We start from the raw sequence: 7,881 nt of genomic DNA, 5'->3' as shown, positions 1-7,881 counted from the left end.
GCCAGCAATTATAACTGGTCTATTAATGGACAAAAGCTTGAGGTGGTTAAAACCTATACCTTCTTAGGTAAATTAATTTCTGCTAATCTTAGTGATAAGCCCCATATTGACCATAACTCACGCAAAGCGCTGGCTCACGGTTCGGGGCTAGGTGCCTTATACAATTCTACTGGGAAGAGGCATTTTTCCCTCTTTCTAGATGTATTTAGAGCAAAAATTCCAGCCACACTTTTATATGGAATGGAATTAGTGGAGGTGAATCAATGGGGTTTTATGCATAAAATAGAAGGAAAGGTACTAAGAAAAATTTCTTCTCTTAACACTGCATGTTCTACATCTTCATGCAGGTTGGAATTCGGACTTCGAAGTTGTTGGGCACAGGGGTTAGTCGCCCTTGTAAGATGGGTAGCCTGTTTGGCTAGAGGTAAAATAGGTACCCTGAGAGAAATTATTAAAAAAGAACTCCTGGGGAACTTTAAAGAGTACTCACAGTTAGTAAAAAACTTTAGAAAAGCTGTATCTCTGCTTGAATTGGATGAAAGTACGTTATTCTCACTCTCTCCATCTGAACTCAAGCTTAAACTAAAAAGTTCATCCTGGGAATTCTGTTATAAGTCAGATATACTTGCCCATCTTAAACATAAAGAAAGGGAAGCCCTGATAAAAACATATATTCCTAAATTACCCCAACAATATCTTATTTGGAATATTCCTCATATGGTCCGTAGATTATGGTACCTGCTAAGACATAACTTGCTCCCTCTTAACATACTTTTAGCGAAATGGTACGGGGTATCTCCTGTATGTAATTTCTGTAGTAATGAAGTACAGGATGTTAATCATGTTTTGCTTATTTGTCCGGCATTGCGCCCACTGCGTCTTAAATGGTTAAAGCCAATTTGTTTACAATTGGGAATTGTAAATGTAAAAATGTTCTTCCATGCACTTTATTGCCCCCCTAATGAAATGTTCTGTTCTAGAATTTTTAAATTTTTTAAAGCCATTTTAGATATTTATTAATGAAATATAGGGAAATGTTGATTGCTTATCTTGTTGATAACTAGTGTTTTTTCTGGTACTGTGTCGTTATTAATGTATTTGAGATGTGCAATTGTGTGTATAATTTTATGTGGCCCTCAATTGAGAGCCAAAACATAATAAATAAACTTTGAACTTTGAACCCCTTTACTCAAAAACTGAAAACTGACCCTGAACCCTAAAAATACCCCTTTTCCAAAAAAACCAAACATATAATATTTTAAAAATATTTATATACTTACCAATACTTACGTTGTAATGGTATGCGTTGTAAAGGTACTTGCGTTGTAAAATCCTGCGTTGTAATGGTATGCGTTGTAAAAGTTTTTGCGTTGTAAAACTTTCGTTGTAATGGTAGTTCGTTGTAAAAGTTGCGTTGTAAAGGTTGTTTCCCGTTTAGCAGACCTAGCATGAGTACATTTTTGCACATTACAATATTTAGCCAATGAGATTGTGCATTGGGATTGTGCCACAAAAGCATACACATCATCCCTGATGCAAAATCTGAACCTCAACTTAAACATTTTTTTTTTAAAAATCTGCCACAATGAAAGTGGCAACAAGGGGAAACCTGACAGCATATCTGTTCTGCTTAATTGGTTGCAAAGTCTACATTTTAAAATATCTTATGGCATTAATTAAGGCACCTGCTGCAGAGATCTTTGTGTGCCTAGTAAATCTTATGAAATATAATGGTGCGATAACTCTGGATGTTTATGCATTTGAGGAGAGATTTGTGTTTTGTCTATTCCTAGTTTTGAATCAAAGTAGCATAGAGGGTTAATGTACTTCGTACGAAGTACATAATGTAACATGCAGATGAGAGGTTTGTATTTTATGTAGATATATATGTGGGTTACTGCTTTGAACACAGAGATCTTTTGGTTACTTGCAGTTAATTAGCTGTAATCCTTCTAATATTGCACAGTGAGCTATGAAGGTCATGTGACTCCTACACCTTGTAACCCTCATTGTCTTATGTAACACATCCTATGCATTGATTTACACACATGATTTAATGTCAATGTATATTGTGTATGAATAATGTCAAACAATCAACCAAACAGGATTTGTAGAGTGCTGATTGACATTTACAAGAGTCTCCAGGTGCTGAAAGTCAAGCTGCTAGGGTGGAATCAGGTGAACAGCCAGATCTTGAGCTCCCTTCTGAATTCCTCAAGGATGTGGTCCGGTGCTGGAGGGAGAGGATGTTCCAGCACTTTGCGTCGAGGTAGGAGAAGGAGTGTCATTCACTGTTGCTTTGGCAAATGCTGGGTGTGTGAGAGAGGGAAAGGGAGGCCAAGTGCAGATGTCGGGAGAGTTGGTGGAAGATCAGGTGGTGGTTGATGCATGCTGGTATTTTCTTCTGCACGGCTTTGTAGCCGTGGATTAGCATCTTGAATTGGCATCTCTTGTGGACGGGGGACCAAAGAAGTTTCTTAAGTTGTGGGGTGATATGGGTCCATTTGGGAACGTCGAGGATGAGTCTGGCCGCTGAGTTCAGCATTGGTCTGCTGCCTCTTAGGAGGTGTGTGGTAATTCCTATGTAGGGTGTGTTTACGTAGTCCAAGTGATTAGTGACAAGGGCCTGAGTGACGGTGTGTCTGGTCGTGAATGGGAGTCATTTGAAGATATTTTGGAGTATGCAAAGAGTGAGGAAGCAGGTGGAAGAGACTGCATTAATCTGGTTTTTCATGGTTAGTTTGCTGTGTAGGATGATGCTGAGGTTCTGGGCATGGTCTGTAGGAGTGAGTGTGGGTCACAGTTTAGCAGGGCACCAGGAGTCGTTCCACGGGGAGGAGTTGTTCCTGAATATCAGTACTACTGTATTGTCTGGGTTAAGTTTGAGGTGGTTGTTTTGCACCCAGTTGGTGATGCTGGTCATGCACAAGTGGAAGCTGTCCCTCGTGGAGAATGGGTCCTCATATAGAAAGACGATAAGCTGGGTTTCATCTGCATAGGAGATGATGTTCAGACCATGTGTCCTGATGATGTTGGCCAGTGGGGTCATGTATGCGTTTAACAGAGTAGGGCTGAGTGATGAACCTTGAACTTTGCTACAGATGATGTTCTTGGGGTCTGAGGTAAAGAGAGGAAGGCGGATTCTCTCGGTTCTTCTGGTGAGGGAGGATGTGATCCTTATGAGGGCATGCTCCTGAATTTCGACTTGATGAAGCCTCTTGATAAGGGCATGATGGGATAAAGTGGTAAAGGCTGCTGAGGGGTCGAGGAGGATAGGGTTTAATTTCTCTCTGGTCTAGGAGGGTTCTGATGTCGTCGGTGGCTGCTATCAGAGCTGGTTCAGTGCTGTGGTTCATGAGGAATCTGGATTGGGATGGTCATTTTCTCCAGGTATTCCATGATTTGTGGCTTGATGGCCATTTCAAGGACTTTGGCAGGAAAGCGGAGCAGGGAGATGTGGCAGTATTTCTTGAGTTAGTTGGGGTTGGTGGATGGTTTCTGAGGAAGGGTCTGACTTCAGCATGTTTCCATGCTTCTGTGAAGTTGGCCGTAGTGATGGATGTGTGGAAGATGGCAGTGAGCTTGTTGCTGATAGTCCTGTTTCTGAGGTTGAACATATGGTGGGGAAAAGGGTCCGTGGGTGCTACTGAGTGGATGGAGTGCCTGATGGCTGTGGTGCACCATGTGGTGAGCTGGTCCTAAGGGGTGATCCGTTGGTCAGAGTTAGTGTTTGTGTGAGCGAGAAGGCTGAGAATGTCAGCGGGTTGGTGTTTGAAGTGTTTGCAGATGGTGGGGATCTTTTTGTGGGAGAAGTCCGCTAGGGTGTCACATAGTTCTTGGAAAGGGGTGATGAAGTTTTTGGCTGCTAACGGGTTGGAGAATTTCTTGGCGATGCTGAAGTGTTCTTTGGTGTGGTTGGAGCTGACTTCGATGTGGTCGGCTAGGGCATTCTCTTTTTGTCTCTTTCAGGAGTTGGTGGTAGTGGTTGAGCAAAGTTTTGAAGATGCTGTGGGCTCCTTGCGTGTAAGCCATTTCCTTTCTAGTTTCTTGCAGTTGCGTTTCGTGGTACACAGTTCCAGGCATGTTTGGTGGATCTCTGAGCTTGGCGGGTTTGATGGGGCTGACTGTTGGCGCAGTCGGTGGTCCAGGTGGGGAAATTCTTGATTGTCTGCTCAAGGTTGATGATGGTATCAGGGTGGGAGGTGTTAAGGGCTTCGCTCCAAATGCTTTCAAATACTTTGTTTCACCTGCAATATGCGGTGCTAGACAGCTTGTTGGTGGTTCTGAGGGCCGCTGTGATGGTGAAGTGGATGATAGAGTGGTCCAGTCAGGTGAGCTTGGTGACATGGCTTTACTTGATTCTGTTGTTGAATGTGAAAATAGGGTGGAGCTTGTGTCCTGCGTTTTGTGTGTTGAGTTGGAGACCAGTTGAGTGAGACTGATGTTGTTCATGCTTTCAAGGAAGTTGGCTGTGTTGGCCTCATTGGGGTCATCGAGGTAAAAAGTGAGGTCTCTAAGGAAGATGTAGTGTTTGCTGTCAATGGCTTGAGGTGCGATAAATTCAGGGATGGTGTTGCAGAAGCTGGGATGTGGTCCTGAAGGTCTGTAGGAGAGGGTGCCTCTGATGGTGGCTTTGCCGTCTCTTTTGAGTTTGAACTTGTGGTGTTCCATGAAGGAGTTGGTGTTGTCTGCAGCACTGGTGCTGTGGATGTTTTCCTTGCGGATGATGGGGATTCCACCTCCGTGTATATTGATGAGGTCCCGTTGTGCTAGCTTTAAGCCATTGGGCATGACTGTGGCGATGACTGGCGCAGTTGTAGGGTTAATCCAGGTCTTGATGAGGAAGATGATGTCGGGTCAGAAAGGTGATAGTATCTCAGATCTCCATGGCATGTTTGCTGAGCAATCGAGCATTGAGCAGGTGGCAGTGGAGTTTGCCAGGCATACTTGTGGTTCATGTGGTGGTGTCAGTTGCGTGTGTTGGTGCTCTGTGTTGCAGGAGAAGAGGCAGTGGTGGCACGCAAAGCGTTCATCTGTTGAGCATGGAGAGATGTGGCAGCAGTTGTCATCACAGAGTCTGGAGTCCACGGCTGTGAACTTGGTGCTGATCTAGCTGTGGTGATAGAAGATCCATGGTTCCTGGTGCTGGGCAGGGTACAGGCACGGACACTGCAGACAGGTTTGTCTTTGTGCACCTATGGCATGCCAGCCGCACACCTGCTGGGCAACCCTGATGCGCACATCTCTTGCGCAGGCACGCTGCGGCCTCCATTAAGTAGGTCCTGGGAGGGGGTAGGGCGCTAAGAGGTGAGAGCACAAGGGGGAAAGCAAGTGGCGAGGCAGGGAGGAGGGAAGTGGTTGGGTGGAGTGGTGGGAAAGTGACTGACAAGGAGGGGTGCTGGCTCGCAGAGACATAGAAAAAGAGAAGTACAGGTTACCACAAAATTCCAGACACAGACTCAGAAAACAGGCAAATTAAGCAGGCACAAAACAAACAGTGAGAACAATAATGGAGCAGAAAACAATAGAACAGGAACAGTAACAATAGTAAAAAAAAGGCTGAAGAACACAGCGGGAAAAACAAGGACGCACAAGCTAAGGCAGTGAGGGGGGAGCCGGCACTCCGACCTGCTCCATGATATAAAGCGTTCTGACACCTTGCATTGGGATGAATAACGCTTCAAATGAAATAAAACAAAATAATGGTATTTAAATTGTTAATTGTATAAATACTGGGACAGACCAACATTCATGACATTCTTACAGTGCATGCATACCTCTTATATACAGGAACTGTACAAAAGCATGCTTCTCCTAAGTACATGTGAAGTAATAACAAGCTGTGTGCCTTCGTTTTCCCTCCACTACATTTGCGTCTAGGTGTAAATCAGATCGCTCCCAACCTGACCTAACACAGCTATATGCAAGAACAGCTTGGCTCTAGTGACACAGAGTGCACAGGACCCACTTCTGGGCATACCCGTCCTACTTAGAGTGACACACTAAAGTATAAAAAAAATTATGGATGGAATGTTTCAATTAATCTGAGTCACTGATAATTACTCATCATCATCATCATCACCTTCTTTATTTCGGCAACATATTGCCATAAAAGATACAGTAAAAAACATTACATTAGAAGCAACTAAAAATAGAAAGATAAAAACATTATAGGACCAATTTATAAAACGAGGACCGACCTCATAAATACAAACATTGTTACTGTAATAGATTTGCAATTTAACTGTTATCATACGTCCCCAATTAATAAGTATCTTCTCTTATGCCAGACTATTCCCAGATATTTGGCTATAGCAAAAACTATAAACCCAGATAAGTCAGATTTAAAAACCCTGTATGCATGCAGACATTGGGAAAACCCCAGATTTTTACACACCGGGACAATCTATTGCCTCCTAGCCTGCACATAAGCGTTGCAAAAGAACAGTATGTGCAGCTCAGTTTCCTGCTCTAGTTTGCACCCTGGGCAGTGGCTCGGCGAGGACTCAGACCATTTACTGGTATAAGCTCGAATCGGCAAACTGCCATATCTCCATTGTAGGTACAGTTTCCTAATGGTGATTGGAAATATAACATCTAAGACAGGTTTGAACCTGTAGATGTCCCTAGCCTTTAGAAATGATTCCGTTAGAGTACCCAGACCTGTACTTTGTGAGTATGCAGCAAGTTTGCTTTCATGATACAGTATAACAAGCCGCTTCCGTGAGACCCTAGAGCATGATGACAGTGGATCGGACCATAAAGTGGGCAGTCCTATTCGCCCTAGTTCATTTTTTATGTAGGTTAACCAGGGGATTTTCCCAGCATTTGGGAGGGTAAGGATTTCCTGCAATTCTGACCTATAGTTAAGTAGCTCTGGTACAGACCATAACCTACGCCAAAAAGTTAAAAAGTTAAAGGCTGTAGGCCCAGATCTTCATCAAGAGGTCTCAGACCCAAATCAAGCCTCATTGGCAACAAAGGGGTGCTAGAAGGAAGTGATAAAAGTTGTCTAATAAATTTGTTCTCTGTTGCTACGAAGTCACGTTTACACGCGTAGCCCCAGAGTTCGCTTCCATACATAGCCGCACCCCTGGCCTGTGCTCTATAGATCTCTAACGGTGGTCCAACCGGCTTGGAGGGAGATTTGTTTTTACTTATGAGCCTAATGATTCCTCCTGCTTTTTGGGCCAGTTTTAATTGAGATTTCTCCTGATGGTGCCCCCACGACATCCTTTCATTTAGGGTGACCCCCAGATACTCAAAGGTTTGGACCCTTTCTAGCCTATTAGCACCAATATGCGGATTAGGGCGAGTTTTGGATGGTGGATTGAAAATCATATATTTGGTTTTCAGTGCATTGATTTCAAGGCCATGTTCTTGACAAAATGCCGCGAAACCATCGAGGACTCGCTGTATCCCCATGGGCGACTTGGACAGCAGCAGGGTATCGTCTGCGAACATAATCGCCGGCACCCTGCTGCCTGCGAGCTTGGGGGCATCGCTGTTTTCAACCCCATTCAGATGGGCAATGACCCCGTTGACATAGAGGCAAAACAGGGTCGGTGCTAACACACAGCCCTGTCTTACCCCCCTGTCAACGGGGAATCTGTTGGGTAGAGTTCCCTCCCTGTCACATCTAACCTGCGCAAAGTTATCTGTGTGGAGTCGGATGACTATATTTAGGAGATGTTGCGGGACCCCCAGGTTTGAAAGCATGGACCAGAGTTTCCTACAAGGTACAAGATCAAAGGCCGCTAGTAGGTCAACGAATACAGTATAGAGGCTGCCACCCTCCAACTGTACCGTTTTCCAAAATAAGAGGGCCAGACGGAAAACTTGATCTATAGTAGCTACTTTATTCCTGAACCCGGCTTGGTA

The sequence above is a fragment of the Lissotriton helveticus genome, chromosome 6, assembly GCF_964261635.1.
Source record: "Lissotriton helveticus chromosome 6, aLisHel1.1, whole genome shotgun sequence".
In the NCBI taxonomy this organism is placed as follows: Eukaryota; Metazoa; Chordata; class Amphibia; order Caudata; family Salamandridae; genus Lissotriton; species Lissotriton helveticus.
Note: the sequence above shows the minus strand (reverse complement) of the source record.